The following is a 14,632-nucleotide window of genomic DNA, read 5'->3' on the forward strand; positions in this document are numbered from 1 at the left end:
TGTGTAGATCACAACAAACTGGAAAATTCTTCAAGAGATGGGAATACCAGACCACCCGACCGGCCTCCTGAGAAATCTGTATGCAGGTCAAGAAGCAACAGTTAGAACCAGACATGGAACAACGGACTGGTTCCAAATTGGGAAAGGACTACACCAAGGCTATATCTTGTCACGCTGCTTATTTAACTTATATGCAGAGTACATCATGCAAAATACCAGGCTGGATCAAGCACAAGCTGGAATCAAGATGGCCAGGAGAAATATCAATAACCTCAGATATGCAGATGACACCACCCTATGGCAGAAAGTGAAGAGGAACCAAAGAGCCTCTTGATGAAAGTGAAAGAGGAGAGTGAAAAAGTTCGCTTAAAACTCAACATTCAGAAAACTAAGATCTTGGCATCTGGTCCCATCACTTCATGGCAAATAGATGGGGAAACAATGGAAACAGTGACAGACTTTATTTTCTTGGGCTCCAAAATCACTGCAGATGGTGACTGCAACCATGAAATTAAAAGACGCTTGCTCCTTGGAACAAAAGCTATGACCAACCTAGACAGCGTATTAAAAAGCAGAGACATTACTTTGCCAACAAAGGTCCAACTACTGATTTTTCCAGTAGTCATGTATGGATGTGAGAGTTGGACTATAAAGAAAGCTGAGCACCGAAGAATTGATGTTTTTGAACTGTAGTGTTGGAGAAGACTCTTGAGAATCCCTTGGACTGCAAGGAGATCCAACCAATCCATCCTAAAGGATATCAGTCCTGAATGTTCATTGGAAGGACTGAGGTTGAAGCTGAAACTCCAATACTTTGGCCACCTGATGCAAATAACTTGGAAAAGACCCTGATGCTGGGAAAGATTGAGGGCAGGAGGAGAAGGGGACGACAGAGGATGAGATGGTTGGATGGCATCACTGACTCAATGGACATGAGTTTGAGCAAGCTCCAGAAGTTATTGATGGACAGGGAAGCCTGGCGTGCTGCAATCCATGGGGTTGCAGAGTCAGACACGACTGAGCGACTGAACTGAACTGAGGGAGAAACCAGCGGCTCCAAAATTATGCTCCCCCAGAGGAGGGGGCTCAGAGGGTACTGAATAATAACACTGTTTTTGAAAAAAATCTGAAACACGTATGACTGAGTGGGAACATCAGCGAAGTCTTGGTGGCATTCTTTTCCATACTTTTCTGCACATTTGAGCTAGGTTAAGAGTTTTCAGTTTTTAAAAGTGAGGGGTGGGCTAGACCAGGGGGGCTGGCAGCTGATCCAGCCTGGAGGGAAGCCTGCAGTTCTGGATCCAAGTCCAGTCAGCAGGTAGAGGGCAGGGAGGAAGAGGGAGCGGGCCTCAGCAGAGGGAGATGTCCAAGGCCTGGGGAGCAAGAATGGAGGGCTCTGGATGTGGAGACTCAGAAGTGCGGGAGGGAACCACAGCCAGGAGCTGGGAGAGGTGTGGACATGTGACAGCCTCTGAGGCTGAGGTGCAGAGGAGCAGCCGTCCTGAATTATGACTGTACTGTCCTTCTTAGACATCAGTGCCCTCGTCTCTCTTTTCCAGGTGAGGCTCAATGTTTTAGAGTCTCAGCGGCTTTGAGCCGGGAGCAGATGAGCTGGCTGCAGGGGTGTCCCCTCTGGTCGCCCAGCCCATCCTTTCCTGGACAGAGGGCTTGTCAGGTCTTATAAATGCACAGCTGACTGGCCAGAGGCTCCACCCCACCCGTGGCCTGCTGACTCTGGAAGGCTGCGGGGCTGCAAGAAGTCCTGTGCAGAATTCTTTGCTGCTCCAGCAGCCGGGGCTCAGATGTCAGACTCGTGGTTTTGAGGGCTTTTCACTTCTCCACGCTGGGATGGGAACTTTCGGGTTCCAGCTGAAGGTTGAGAAAGGATTCCAAGTTTGTGCTGCCAGGAACAGCGGAGGATCCAGTCCTGCTGCTCTGCACCAGGAACCTGACTCTTCCCAACTATAAACTGGGCAATGAAACCCCCATGTTACTGAGAGGGAAGCTGAGGCTGAGGTCAGGGATGGAGGTGGAGTAGAAAGAGCCTGGGTTTGGGAGCCATGGATCTGCTTTCCAGGCCCAGTTGTGCCTCTCGTCAGCTGTGCTGCTGCTGGCCACCTTCCTGCCCCACTGTGGGCTTCATGAAGGTAGGGGCTTTGCAGACCACGTGGTCACTCCCACACCCCCCGAAAGATGCCTCACACATAGTAGGTGCTCAGTGAGCAGCAGTGAGAGGTCTGTTTTGAATCTACAAATTAGAGGCGTGTAGAATCACGGAGAGAACTGGAGATGATGTGAGTAAAAGCAGCAGGCACATAGTAGGTGCTTGCTATTTGGAGGCCAGTACTCCTAGTCCACTGGTTTTGAACCCGGAATGATGTCCTAACAACTGGGGTTGTCACAGTTGGCTTGAGCCCCATTTAAATCTTGCAAAAATCTCCAAGACACACCCTGGTGTTTCTCAAAGAGGTTTGAACTTGTGTGTGTGTGTGTGTCTGTAATGAGAGCCCAAAAGCACACGCCTGACATGAGGCCCCAAGGTAGGGAGGCCTTCCCCGGGTGGAAGCAGATTAAACCATGAAACAGAGCTGTAGTTACTCCACCAGCAGCCTTCTCACTGTAGAATCTACTTCCCCAGGATTAGTAGACAGTAAATCCTCCACACCCAGCTAATTATCACTGAGGTTTCTAGTAGGGAGCCCGTCGGTCAGTTGACCTGTCAGTCTGGTAATTTTTGGATGCTTTCTGAGTACTGTTCTCTACAAGACTTCCTTCCTGCAGAGACCTGGGAATTCTTCCTCGACCTTGCAGCACATGACTCTAGTTCGTTTCCTTGTTCCCAGCCCTGCCAGCGCGTTAGAATCACCCAAGTTTTGGGACTTCCCTTGCAGTTCAGTGGTTAAGACTCCAAGTTCCCAATGCAGGGGGCCCGGGTTCTATCCCTGCTAGGGGAACTAGGTCCACATGCTGCAACTAAGACCTGGTACAGCCAAATTAAAAAAAAAAAAAATTATGTGAGCCTTGCAGGTGATGTCCAGGTCCTATGGCAGACCAGTTAGGTCAAAATCAGTGAGGCAGGGCCCAGACTTCAGTCTTCTGATGTGCAGCCGTCAAACCCGGTGTTTACGTAACTTGTCCATAGAGTTACGTGTACCTTTGTTGTTGTTCAGTCGCTAAGATACGTCCAACTCTTTTGCAGCCCCATGGGCTGCCCATGGGATTTTCCAGGCAAGAATACTGGAGTGGGTTGCCGTTTCCTTCTCCATGGGATCTTCCAGACCCAGGAATCAAACCCATGGCTCTTGCCACATCTCCTGCTTTGCCGGCAGGTTCTTTACTGCTGAGCCACCACTTCACCTTGCTCTTCCTTTCAAACAGCTAAAGCAGCAGTTGCCTGGTCTGTCGCACTCTATTCTTTTAGTCCCAACCTTCCTGTGTAATTTTATTTTAGATATGTGCCTTACAAAATGGCGTAGAGCTGGCTTTTGTTTTGTTTTCCTATTCTCCCCTGAGAGTCTTATCTTTTAGCGGTTGAGTTTAACTCATTCTCATTTATTGTACTGACTGCTGGGTTTGGACCTGCTCCTGCCATATATTTTGTATTTCCTATTTATCATGCTTTCTCTTTGTTTCCTTCTTGCTCTCTTCTTGCATTTTATGGGACTGACCTTTATTTTCACAATTAAATTAGGATACGAGGCCTGAAGTGGGCAGAGTGGATGAAAATACCCTGACCCAAACAGTCTGAATCTCTGGAATTACAGTTATTGGAGAGCTTTTCTAAATCCTGCCTATTATACCATAAACTTTTGGACAATAGGACTTAACTTACCTTTTGGTGGAGGTTCTTCTGTGGCTCTTAATTCCAGGATTTGTGTAGGCTGGGGGCTCAACAAATAGGTGTTGAATTAAATAGACATTTTAAGCATGTGGACAGCTCCAGGGACTTGATGATGGAGAAGGGCCTGTCCCCAGGGCCTGTAAGAGGGGCAGAGAGATGACAAGGAGTTGGGGGTGTGGTGAAAATTTATTCAGCAATTACTGAATATCTGGAAATCTTGATGATCTGGAAAGCTGACAGGGGGTGGCAACAGTCACCAGCATGGACACTAACCTTCTGGCCCCAGGCAGGTCTCCCTTCCTGCCCAGGCTCAGTTTATGTATCTGCACTAGAAGCAGTAATAGTACCAAGCTTGATGATGGGTTGTTAGGATCAAAGCAGGAACGCATGTCAGACACTGGGGGAGGGCATGGCCCAGGGAGGGGTTCCGTCATACCAGTTCCTTCGCCCTGAATGGCCTGTTCAGAGGGACAGGCTGGGAGCCCCTCGTGGTGGCATCTTAGGAGAATGAATGACTCAGCCTCACCTACCACCACTGATGGTTACTCAACCACTGGGATAATTATACTGCTGAAGATGCCAACGAGATGTAAGTCACTGTGCTCCCCTGGGTGGTGAACGCCTTTCTGCTTTGTCTCATGTCCTTGATCTCTCCGCATCAGTTTGTGGAATAGTATTGACAGACCCTGATGCTGGGATAGATTGAGGGCAGGAGGAGAAGAGGGCAACAGAGAATGAGATGGTTGGATGGCGTCTCCAACTCAATGGACATGGTTTGAACAAGCTCAGAGAGATGGTGAAGGACAAGGAACCCCGGTGTGCTCCAGTCCATGGGGTCACAAAGAGCCGGACACGACTTAGCAACTGAACAGCAATATTGACATCCCTTTTGTTCTGAGGAGGTGGCTCTAACACCTGTTCGGATCTTGACACCCTCACTTCCTAACAGTGTGACTTTGAGCAGGTTTCTTAGCCTCAGTTATCTTCATCTGAAAAATGAGGAGAGAAGAATTATTCACATGCTATAAAGTGTCTGCTCAATTCAACATGTATTTATTGAGCCCCAAGCCTGTGCAAAGCCTGGAATTAAAGGCTACAGAAGGGTCCTCCCAAAAGATGAGTAAATCCTTACTGTCCAAAAGTTTATCACCTAATAGAATTAAGAAAAGTACCCCCAATTACCATGAGGGCATGTTTCTCCCAAGATTGCCAGGCGTCAGGAGGTGTTTCAGGAATAGGCTGAGCAGGTGACAGGCACCTAGTGAGTCCTCTCAGTGTCTGGCTGGCTGTGCATTTCTTCAGTCATTTCCTGCACCTCCTGTGTGTGCCTTTGTGGTAGAGACAGGGCAGGTATCCTGGAGTGAAAGCCTTTGCTCTCTCTAGCCTGGCAGTGTTTAAAGAAGGTGGGGTCTGGGGGCCACCTAGCACCCAAGATGAACTTGGAGGTTCCTCTGAGGGCTGCTTAGGCCCTGGAGGCAGGCAGGACCCAGAAGGGGTTGACCATGGGGAACAGGAGGCCAGGCCCCTTCTCTGGACTCTAGGAGGGGCGAGGCTGGGACAGGCTGGTTCCCAGGAGAGGTGTGGGCTCCTGTGCATGCCAGACATTCCGAGACTGATCATCTGGCTCCGCTCGCACCCACTAAGACAGAATTAACCCCAAAAGGGAGGGACTGTGGACATCGTCAAGGACCAGAACGTGGGGACTGACTCAGGCCTGGAAGGTGAGGTGGTGCTGGCCAGGGAGGAAGGGCCATCACCATCAGCCACACCCGGTCCCTGCTGGTTCCCATCTTGATGCCCAGAAAGAAAAAGCAAGTTGGGCGTGACCAACAGGTGACAGAACAGTTCTAGGCGGGCAGCGACTGCTGGGGTGGGGGCTTATGGTAGGGCTGTGGCCCCTCTGTAGTGGTATGACCCCCTGGAGGTGGGTCAGGAAAGAGGCCGTTCTCCCAGGAAGGAGGGTGGCATGGCTGGAGCAGGCTACGTGGCAGGCTCTGGCCCGTGGCCGTGGGCAGAGACGCTGGAGCTCTGGGGCCCGGGAAAGGGTGTGGGGCTGTGGTCTGTGTGCTCTGGCGCTGCGTACCCAGGCACCGCGCTCTGCTGAGCACAGCTGGGAGCCCTGGATTGTTTTGAAGTCAGGCAGCCAGAGACCCATAGACGAGACCTGCCCTTGGGCAGGTGTCTGGCCAGTCTGTGTGGGTCTGGTAGGACACTGGCGAAGCAAAGGAAATGCCCTTTTTTTCCCCCAATTAATTAATTTACTTGGCTGTGTCAGTTCTTAGTTGCAGGGCACAGGATCTCCACTGTGTCACAGGGTATCTTTCATTGTTGAGGCTTCTAGTTGAGGCTCAGTGGCCCCACGGCATGTGGGATCATAGTTCCCCCACCAGGGATTGAACCCATATCCCCTATATTGCAAGGTGGATCCTTAACCACTGGACCACCAGGGAAGTCCCAGGAAATGACCTTTTATTAAGTGGCCCTAGGGCACTAAGGGTAAAGAACACACCTACCAATTCAGGAGATGTAAGAGATGTGGGTTCGATCTCTGGGTCGGGAAGATCCCCTGGAGGAGGGCTTGGCAACCCACTCCAGTATTCTTGCCTGGAGAATCCCATGGACAGAGGAGCCTGGTGGGCTACAGTCTATTGGATCATGAAGAGTCAGACATGACTGAAGTGACTTAGCATGTACGCACGGATGCTGATAACTACCTTATGATGCATGATGCACGCAGGTGCCAGGCACTAATGTTCCGAGCCTCCTCCAGCTTCATTATGGCAGAACTGATGGGCTGCAGTCATTGTGGGCTTATCGCAGAGCGGTCCAGGGGCTGCAGAATCACCCAGAACTGTGCCGTCGTATTTGGTAACCACTTGCCATGTGAGATGTGCATAGAACAACCTGAGGTGCCCTGCAAGTGTAAACCACATGCCAAGTGGTGAGGAAAAGAGAATGTAAACCGTCTCTTTAATAACGTTCTATTGACTATCAGAATAATGGTTTAGCTCTACTGTGTGTGTGTGTTAAGTCACTTCAGTCATGTCTGACTCTTTGCAATCCTGTGGACTGTAGCCTGCCAGGCTCCTCTGTCCATGGATTTCCCAGGCAAGAATACTGGACTGGGTTGCCATGCCCTCCTCCAGGGGATCTTCCTAACCCAGGGATTGAACCTGCATCCCTTATGTCTCTTGCATTAGCTGCTGCCGCTGCCACTGCTTCTGCTAAGTCGCTTCAGTCGTGTCCGACTCTGTGCGATCCCATAGATGGCAGTCCACCAGGCTCCCCCATCCCTGGGATTCTCCAGGCAAGAACACTGGAGTGGGTTGCCATTTCCTTCTCCAACACATGAAAGTGAAAAGTGAAAGTGAAGTCATTCAGTTGTGTCCGACTCCTAGCGACCCCATGGACTGCAGCCTACCAGGCTCCTCCGTCCATGGGATTTTCCAGGCAAGAGTACTGGAGTGGGGTGCCATTGCCTAATACAGCATAGCTGTATTAGGTTAAATCAAATGGTGTATAAAAGTTAAGTTCACCTGTTTCTTTTTATGTTTTTCAAATGGCTACTAGGAAGATTTAAACTACAAATGTGCTCACATTCTGTTTTTATTGGACAGCAGTGGCCTTGAAAGCAAATCAACCTAGCCCCCACCCTATCTGCCTTGGGAACATTTTCCACCTATCAGATATGTCTTTCTGTTTGCTACCCAGTCAGTGGATCCAATAACCTCATTGTGCAGACAAGGAAATTAAAGGTAGGCAGGTGAAACAGCACATGTTGTTATTCCAAATGCCAGCAGCTGTTCATTAGATTACTGCTGGGACGAGCTCTGTGCCGGGCACCATGGACACAGCAGTGAGCCAAACAGACCAAAATTCCAACAATCCTGAGCCTTCCTGGTGTGACACGCACGTCCAAGGTCCAAAGTGTTTTACGAGGCTCCTGTCTTTGAACTGTCTCCATCCTCTGGATGGGGCTGATTCTTATTCCCATTTTGCAGATGAGAAAACTAAGGCACAGAGAGGCTAAGGAACCTGCCCGAGCTCTCTCAGTCTCTGTTCTTTCCCTGGGCCAGGCTGACTCAGTTTCCCTCCCTGCGGGCAGGATGGAGAGGAATGGACCAGTGGGTGCAGGGAGAGCTGACAGCAGGAAGGGCTGGGCCGGGTCCCGGACAGGAGAGCGAGCTCTCTTCTGAGTGTGTTTGGAGCATCGACAAGCCTGAGGCCGGACAATGGCAAGATCTGGTTGAGTCTTTGAAAGATCTCTCCAACAAATGTGCAGAAGTTGGCTGGGGGCAGCAAGGGTCAGAGTGCAAGGAGATGGCTGGGCGTGGCCGTTACATTGGTCCAGGCGAGAGGTGATGCTCTTGATCAAGGTGAGGGCCTTAGGGCCAGAGAGAGGATGGAGGCACAGGGCTCTCTTCCAGGTGGAGTCAGGGGTGGCAGAGGCAGGGGTCTGGGGTGGTCTTGGGGTTCTGCTTGAACAACTGGGTAGACAAAGCCTCTCCACCCTGCACATCTGCAGTGTCCCTGCTTCAGACCAGGGACGGCAAAACTCATGGTGGAAACACCCTAAACCTGTCAAATCCCAGACCTAGTGACCTAATGCTTACTCCAAACCCAGGAGGGTTCCTCCAGACTGGGGCTGGGAGCTGCGCCCTCTCATTGCCCATATATGTGCATGGCCCCTCCCCGCAGGAGCTGGAGGAGACATTCCCAAATGTCAAGGTGACTTGTGAATTCTCCATGCCCAGGCGAGGTGACATCCACAAGGCGGAAGCAGAGTGTGTCTGGGCTTGCATGAAGATCGGTGTGGATGGCCCGGGTGGCCCAGGGACTTTTTTTTTTTCAGCTCCCCCATGCCTGTGGGTTCTGACATGGGGCCTTGGCTGCCAGCTTTTATCAGCTCCTTAAAAGGAGCCCAAATCCCTGGGTGGTGACTCTGGGTGGAAGCAAAGAACTTGGGCTGCCTGCAAGGCACCACTTTGTATCTGTTCTCTCCCAGCCCTGAGAGGTGTGGACTACGTGACCCCCAGTGACAGACGGGTAACCTGAGGCTCAGGAAGGTTAGGTCACTGACAGCTTAAAAAGGACTGAGTCAGGATCCGGATCTAGGTCGCCGGCCTTTGGTCCAGATGCTTAACCAACAGGTTATACTGCAGTACGGCTTATCATGGAAAAGGGCCAGGGGCTCCCCACCCAAAGTAAAGCATGAAGGAGTGATTGGCGGTAGGTGGAGCTGAGGGTCCTGCAAAAGCCCTGGGTGCTCTGTCTTTCTCCACGTGGAGCATCCGCAGAGTCTGGGTGACCCGGAGTGCCACCTCTGTCCCCACTTCTCTGATCGGCTTTCCTGCTGGCCCACTGACCAGACCCCACCCCCCTGGGCTTCACAGCACGGGGTTCCAGCCCCAGCTCCCAAGTCTGCAGCTGACCTCCTGGGCTGTGAGCAGCCACCCACAGAGCAGGCCAGGCTGTGCTTCTAGAGTTTCTAACTCCGGTGACAGAGTGAGGGTGCCCGATGCCCCGTGAGGCTCCCAGGACATCTCCCCGCAGCTCTAACTCCCAGAGCACATCCTGAGGGACAAAGAGACGCCTGTTCCAGGCTGGTGCGTGCAGGCTCAGACCCAGACAGCGATTGTTTGTCCCCAAGTGTCCTCAAACCCAGTCATAGGACTCTGAGGCAGCCCCAGACGTCCCCCTGGCCATGCCCTCCTTGCACCAGGAGTCTCATACGCAGACTGGGCCAAGGAAACGGGGTCCCTTGTCATGCCTCAGATGGGACCTGGGCCCTCCTGGACCCTCGCCAGACTCTAGCATCCTCAGCCTTGGAAAAGAAAACAAGGGCGGATTCTCTGGAAAAACAACCCCTGTCTGCAGGGTGTGACTCCACCTGGCTTGTGAAACCCATTCACCTTGTCTGACCAAAGTCTGGGCTGGGCTGAGAGGACCGTTTCTGGAGACAGCCAAGACCTGGATCCCATTGCCCTTTATTAGTACCAGGTGGGGTTTCGGGCCATGGCACCCACTGCCCGACTTGTCAAGGTGGGCATCCTAGACACACCATTGCCCAGAAAGATCTGCTCCTATAGGGTAACCTGGAAATCTAGACGTGAAAAAGTGAGTGTTAGTTAGCTCAGTCATGTTTCTTTGTGACCCCATGGACTGTAGCCCACCAGGCTCCTCTGTCCATGGAATGCTCCAGGCAAGAATACTACAGTGGGTTGCCATTTCCTTCTCCAGGGCATCTTCCCGACCCAGGGATCGAACCCCCATCTCTTGCGTCTCTTGCGTTGGCAGGCGGGTTCTTCACCACCGCGCCACCTCTATGGTGGGGATGTTGACCACGCTGGTGGAACGCCACCTCTCCCGCAGCCTCCTCTTGTTGATCTGTCCCTTGCCTTTCCTGGCGCTGCATTACGAGGTTACACGGATGGTTAGCACAGTCAGGATTTGAACCCTGTCTGGCTATGGACACTGGCTGCTCCCTGTGTGACCTTGGGCGGGTGCCTGCACTTCTGAGGGCCTCAATTTGCTCACCTGTATAATGAGCAGGTGGGGCTTGATGACTTCTGAGGCACCTACCAGTGCCAACGGCCATTGCCCTCAGCATCTCTGTCTGTGTTAAACTTCTGAGTAAGTGGAGGGAGGCTGGGTATGTCCCTCTCCCAGCCTGTCACTCAGATCCACTTTCCTGGTCCCTTCCCTTCTCTGGTGGGGTCGGGGTGGGCACCTCAGCTTTCCTGGCTCAGCCCAGAGATCCCCATCTCTGTGAGTGGGACCGGACTCGGAAGAGTCTGGTAGGGAAGAGCTGTATCTGGGCCTCCATCAGTTGGGCTGACAGCCCCCAGGGGCCATGTCTGGCTGCCTCAGTGTGGCCCATTAGCTGGATGAAAAGCTGGACGAAAAGCTGGACCGGCCCAGCCAGTTCTCAACCCTCTTGGGATTTGCATATATATATATACATATATATATATATATATATATATATATACATATATATACACATATATATATACATATATATACACACACCACCCACCCACACACTCACACCCCCTGCCCCTGCAGGTTCCTGACTCGCCTACATTCCTGTACTCCTGGTGTGGGGTTCTGCGGCTCTCAAGGGAACACATGTCTGCTCCTATGGCCAGCTGGATGGTGGGAGGAAGGCAGGACCCTTTGGGGCCTCTCATTTGGGACTCCAAACCCAAAAGGCAGAAGTGCTGAGACTGCTCCAGAGGCGTGGGTTGGAATCCCAGTTCTGCCTTGCTTTAGCCAGTGAGACTGTGGCCAAGCTAGCTAATGGCTCTGTGCCTCAGTTTCCCCATCTGTAAAATGGGAGAGCAGTGCTACTTCAGGGGGTGGTAGGATTAATGAGCTCACATGGATGTGATTTGCTTAGCACCAGCCAGGCACATGGTCAACCCTCTGTGAGGTTTTAACTAGCATCTTCCAGGTAGCTGGGTGTAACCCAGAACTGGCCTAGCCTCCATGGAAAACAGGATAAAAGCTGGGGACCATTCAAGAGGGTGAGGGAAGAAGAAACACATCCCTGCCACTTGTAAATGGCACTTGCCAATGTTTTTATAACAGTTTTATTGAGAGATAACTCACATACCATATAGTTCACTCATTGTGCTTGTGCCCAGGTGGTCAGTCGTGTCTGACTCTTTGCGACCCCATGGGCTGTAGCCTGCCAGGCTCTTCTGTCCATGGGAATTCTCTAGGCAAGAATACTGGCCTGGGTTGCCACGCTTTCCTCCAAGGGATATTCCCAACGTAGGGATCAAACCCAGGTCTCCCACATTGCAGGCAGATTCTTTACCATCTGAGCCACCCGGGAAGCCCAGTTCGCTCATTAAAAGTGTACAATTCAGTTGTTTTGAGTATATTCACAGAATTATATGACCACCACCATAATCAGGGGTTTCCCAGGTGGCACTAGTGGTAAAGAACCTACCTGCCAGCACAAGAGATGTAAGAGACTTGGGTTTGATCCCTGAGTTGGGAAGATCCGCTGGAGGAGAGCATGGCAACCCACTCCAGTATTCTTGCCTGGAGAATCCCATGGACAGAGGAGCCTGGCGGGCTACAGTCCCTGGGGTCGCAGAGAATCAGATGCAACTAAAGCGACTTAGTACGCATGCACACCATTATCAATTTTAGAGCATTTCGTCACCTTAAAAAGAAACTCACACCCTTTAGCACTCACTCCCCTTCTGTCTCCCTATCCCAGCCCCTCCTGACTATTAACCTACTTTCTCTTTCTATGAATCTACCTACTCTAGATAATTCGTGTAAGTGGACATTTTGTGTCTGGCTTCTGTGACTTAGCCTCGTGGTTTCAAGGTTTCTGCATGATGTAGCCTGTGTTAGCATTTCATTTCTATTTTCCGTTGTATGGACGTTCTGCATTTCGTTCATCTGTTCATTAGTTGCACCTTCGTGTTGTTTCCGCTTCCTGACTATTGTAAATACTGCTGCTGTGAACATTTGTGTACAGGCTTTTACGTGGGCCTGTGTTTTCATTTCTCTTGATATCTATCGGGTAGAATTGCTGGTTTCCTTGCTTGTAAAGGGGCACACACACCTCCCCCAGAGACCTGGGGTGAGGATGCTATCGGGGCCGTGTCTGTGGACGTGTCTGATGTCTGGTGAGGCGTGTGCACTAGGTTTCAAGTTACCACAGTGACTCCGTGGTCATCCCCAGAAGACAGACGGAGAGGTTGAGGTGCTTGCCTGGGACGGTCCAAGCAGTAAGTGGTCCAGCAGGCCTTGGAAGCCACGCCTGTCTGACCACATGCTCCCACCGAGCGGTCCTTTGTTCCCCACCAGGAGCACCAGGTCCATGGAGCTGGCTGTCCCCACCCCACCGCCCTGTGTCCCCTTCTGGTGCTGGGCTTCAGCTGGAGTAATGGGCTGCCCAGGGTGCAGTCCAGGAGGCACTTTCCTTGAACCTGTCCCATCCAGTGAGAGGCCTGGTTTGGGAGCTGGCCCCGTGCCCTGGGGTGCAGCTGGGCTGGACCCGAGAGGGATAGAGGCCCCCACCTAACCCACACTGCAGGATCGCAGTGGTGGCCCTGGCTCTCACGGTTAAATATTTGGGTTGAGACTCACCATGTCTGACGGCTGAGGCCACAGTGGGGGTCAGCGGCTGGGGTTGGGTTGAGGGCAGAAGTGTTCAACATTCGCCATGTGGTCTGCCCAAGCCAAGGTGGGGGGCGATGGGAGTTGGCCCATGGCCTGGCAGCCTCACCCCACCTTACCCAGAGCCTCCATGCACAGTCCCCTCTTCTGAGCCTTCCTGGGTGCTCCACTGAATATCAGCTTTCTCCACCACAGGACTTCTCAGAGCCTTTACTGACTTATTGAGGGATCGGGCTTTCATAATCACCTGAGTGACAAAGCTTTCATTCCAGGAGCAATTTACAAGACCAGGGTTCCTGGGGCCCCACTTTGGGAAAGGCTGCCTCCTTGGTTTTCTTCACAAAGGGTGTGGCCTGGGTCTTGTTCGCCAAGACCCTAACCCTCTCGCCTCCTAGCACCTGTGTATCCAGACCTGGTACAAAGCAGGCCTCCAGGCAAGGTTTGGGCCTGAGCTGGACAGTCTTGCAGCTTCTGTTCGTGTGCCTGTTTCTGCCACCACTCCGGCTTCCCCCGCAGCATCAGTAGTATCTGCAGTGTTGAGCCTCAGACCCTGTTGTTGTTCAGTCTCTCAGTCGTGTCTGACTCTTTGCAACCCAATGGACTGCAGCATGCCAGACTTCCCTGTCCTTCACCATCTCCCAGAGTTTGCATAAATTCATGTCCACTGAGTTGGTGATGCCATCCAACCATCTCATCCTTTGCTGTCCCCTTCTCCTCCTGCCCTCAATCTTTGGAGTCAGTATATGAGGTCTTTGATGGAGATTGGAGGACTAAGTGCTAATCTCAACCACTGCTGGGTAGCTGTGTGACGGTGACCAAGTTGCTTTCCCTTTCTGGTCTTTGTTTCTTCCTTTGTTTAAAGAAAACAAGGAGCTGGACAATAATCATTAAGGCTCCTTAAGTATAATCATGAACCTTCATGAGGCTTATGGGGCACCCAGCTCTTTGCCTGCATAACCTCATTCCCATTCCTAACACCCAACTGGGAAAGGTCCATCTGATAGCGGGAAGCAGAGGCACAGAGAGGGACAGCAGCTTGGCCAAGTCACACAGCCCCAACGCACATCTGAGTCCAAAACCAAGGTCTCCTCCACTCCCACAGTGGTGTTTGCCAGGGTGGGCTGAAGTGTGATTTTGCAGGGCAGACAGATACAGCCAGAGAGAACAAAGAAACGCCAAATGAGAAAGCCTTTCCGATTTCAAATCTCTCCCAGACACTCTGAGAACTCTCAGGAGGTCTCAGCTCGGTGCCAGCAGAGCTCTAGCTTGGCTGCGGGGTGTGCATGCCAAGTTCTGCCTTTAAGCAGGAGAGGGCAGGGCTCAGTTTCAACATGTGCAGGCAGCCAAGTGTCCAGCTAGAACTTAATGCCGTCCTTTTATTTCTGTGGAATTTATTTTGGCTATTACCTCTTTATGGCAAGGGCTTCTGGTTTTCTGTTTACAATGGGGAAGCAAATCCTCTTTCTTAGGAAATTTATTTAAATATAAAGAATGAGTAGATTGAAAGAAAAGTATCAGGTATTTAGTAATAAGACTGCTGGCACAAAAACTTGTACCCGAGTGTTCAGAGCAGTCTGAGCCATCATGGCCAAAAGGTGGAAACAGCCCAAATGTCCCATCAGTGGATAACCAGATAAATAAAAT

The 14,632-nt window shown here is 51.6% G+C and overlaps 1 protein-coding gene across 3 annotated transcripts in view; it reads left to right on the plus strand.

Moving 5' to 3' along the window:
* PPL (periplakin) overlaps positions 1-14,632 on the plus strand; it is a 47,856-nt gene that overhangs the window by 7,467 nt on the left and 25,757 nt on the right. The window lies entirely within an intron of this gene.

This window comes from Bubalus bubalis, chromosome 24 (genome assembly GCF_019923935.1).
Source record: "Bubalus bubalis isolate 160015118507 breed Murrah chromosome 24, NDDB_SH_1, whole genome shotgun sequence".
Classification (NCBI taxonomy): domain Eukaryota; kingdom Metazoa; phylum Chordata; class Mammalia; order Artiodactyla; family Bovidae; genus Bubalus; species Bubalus bubalis.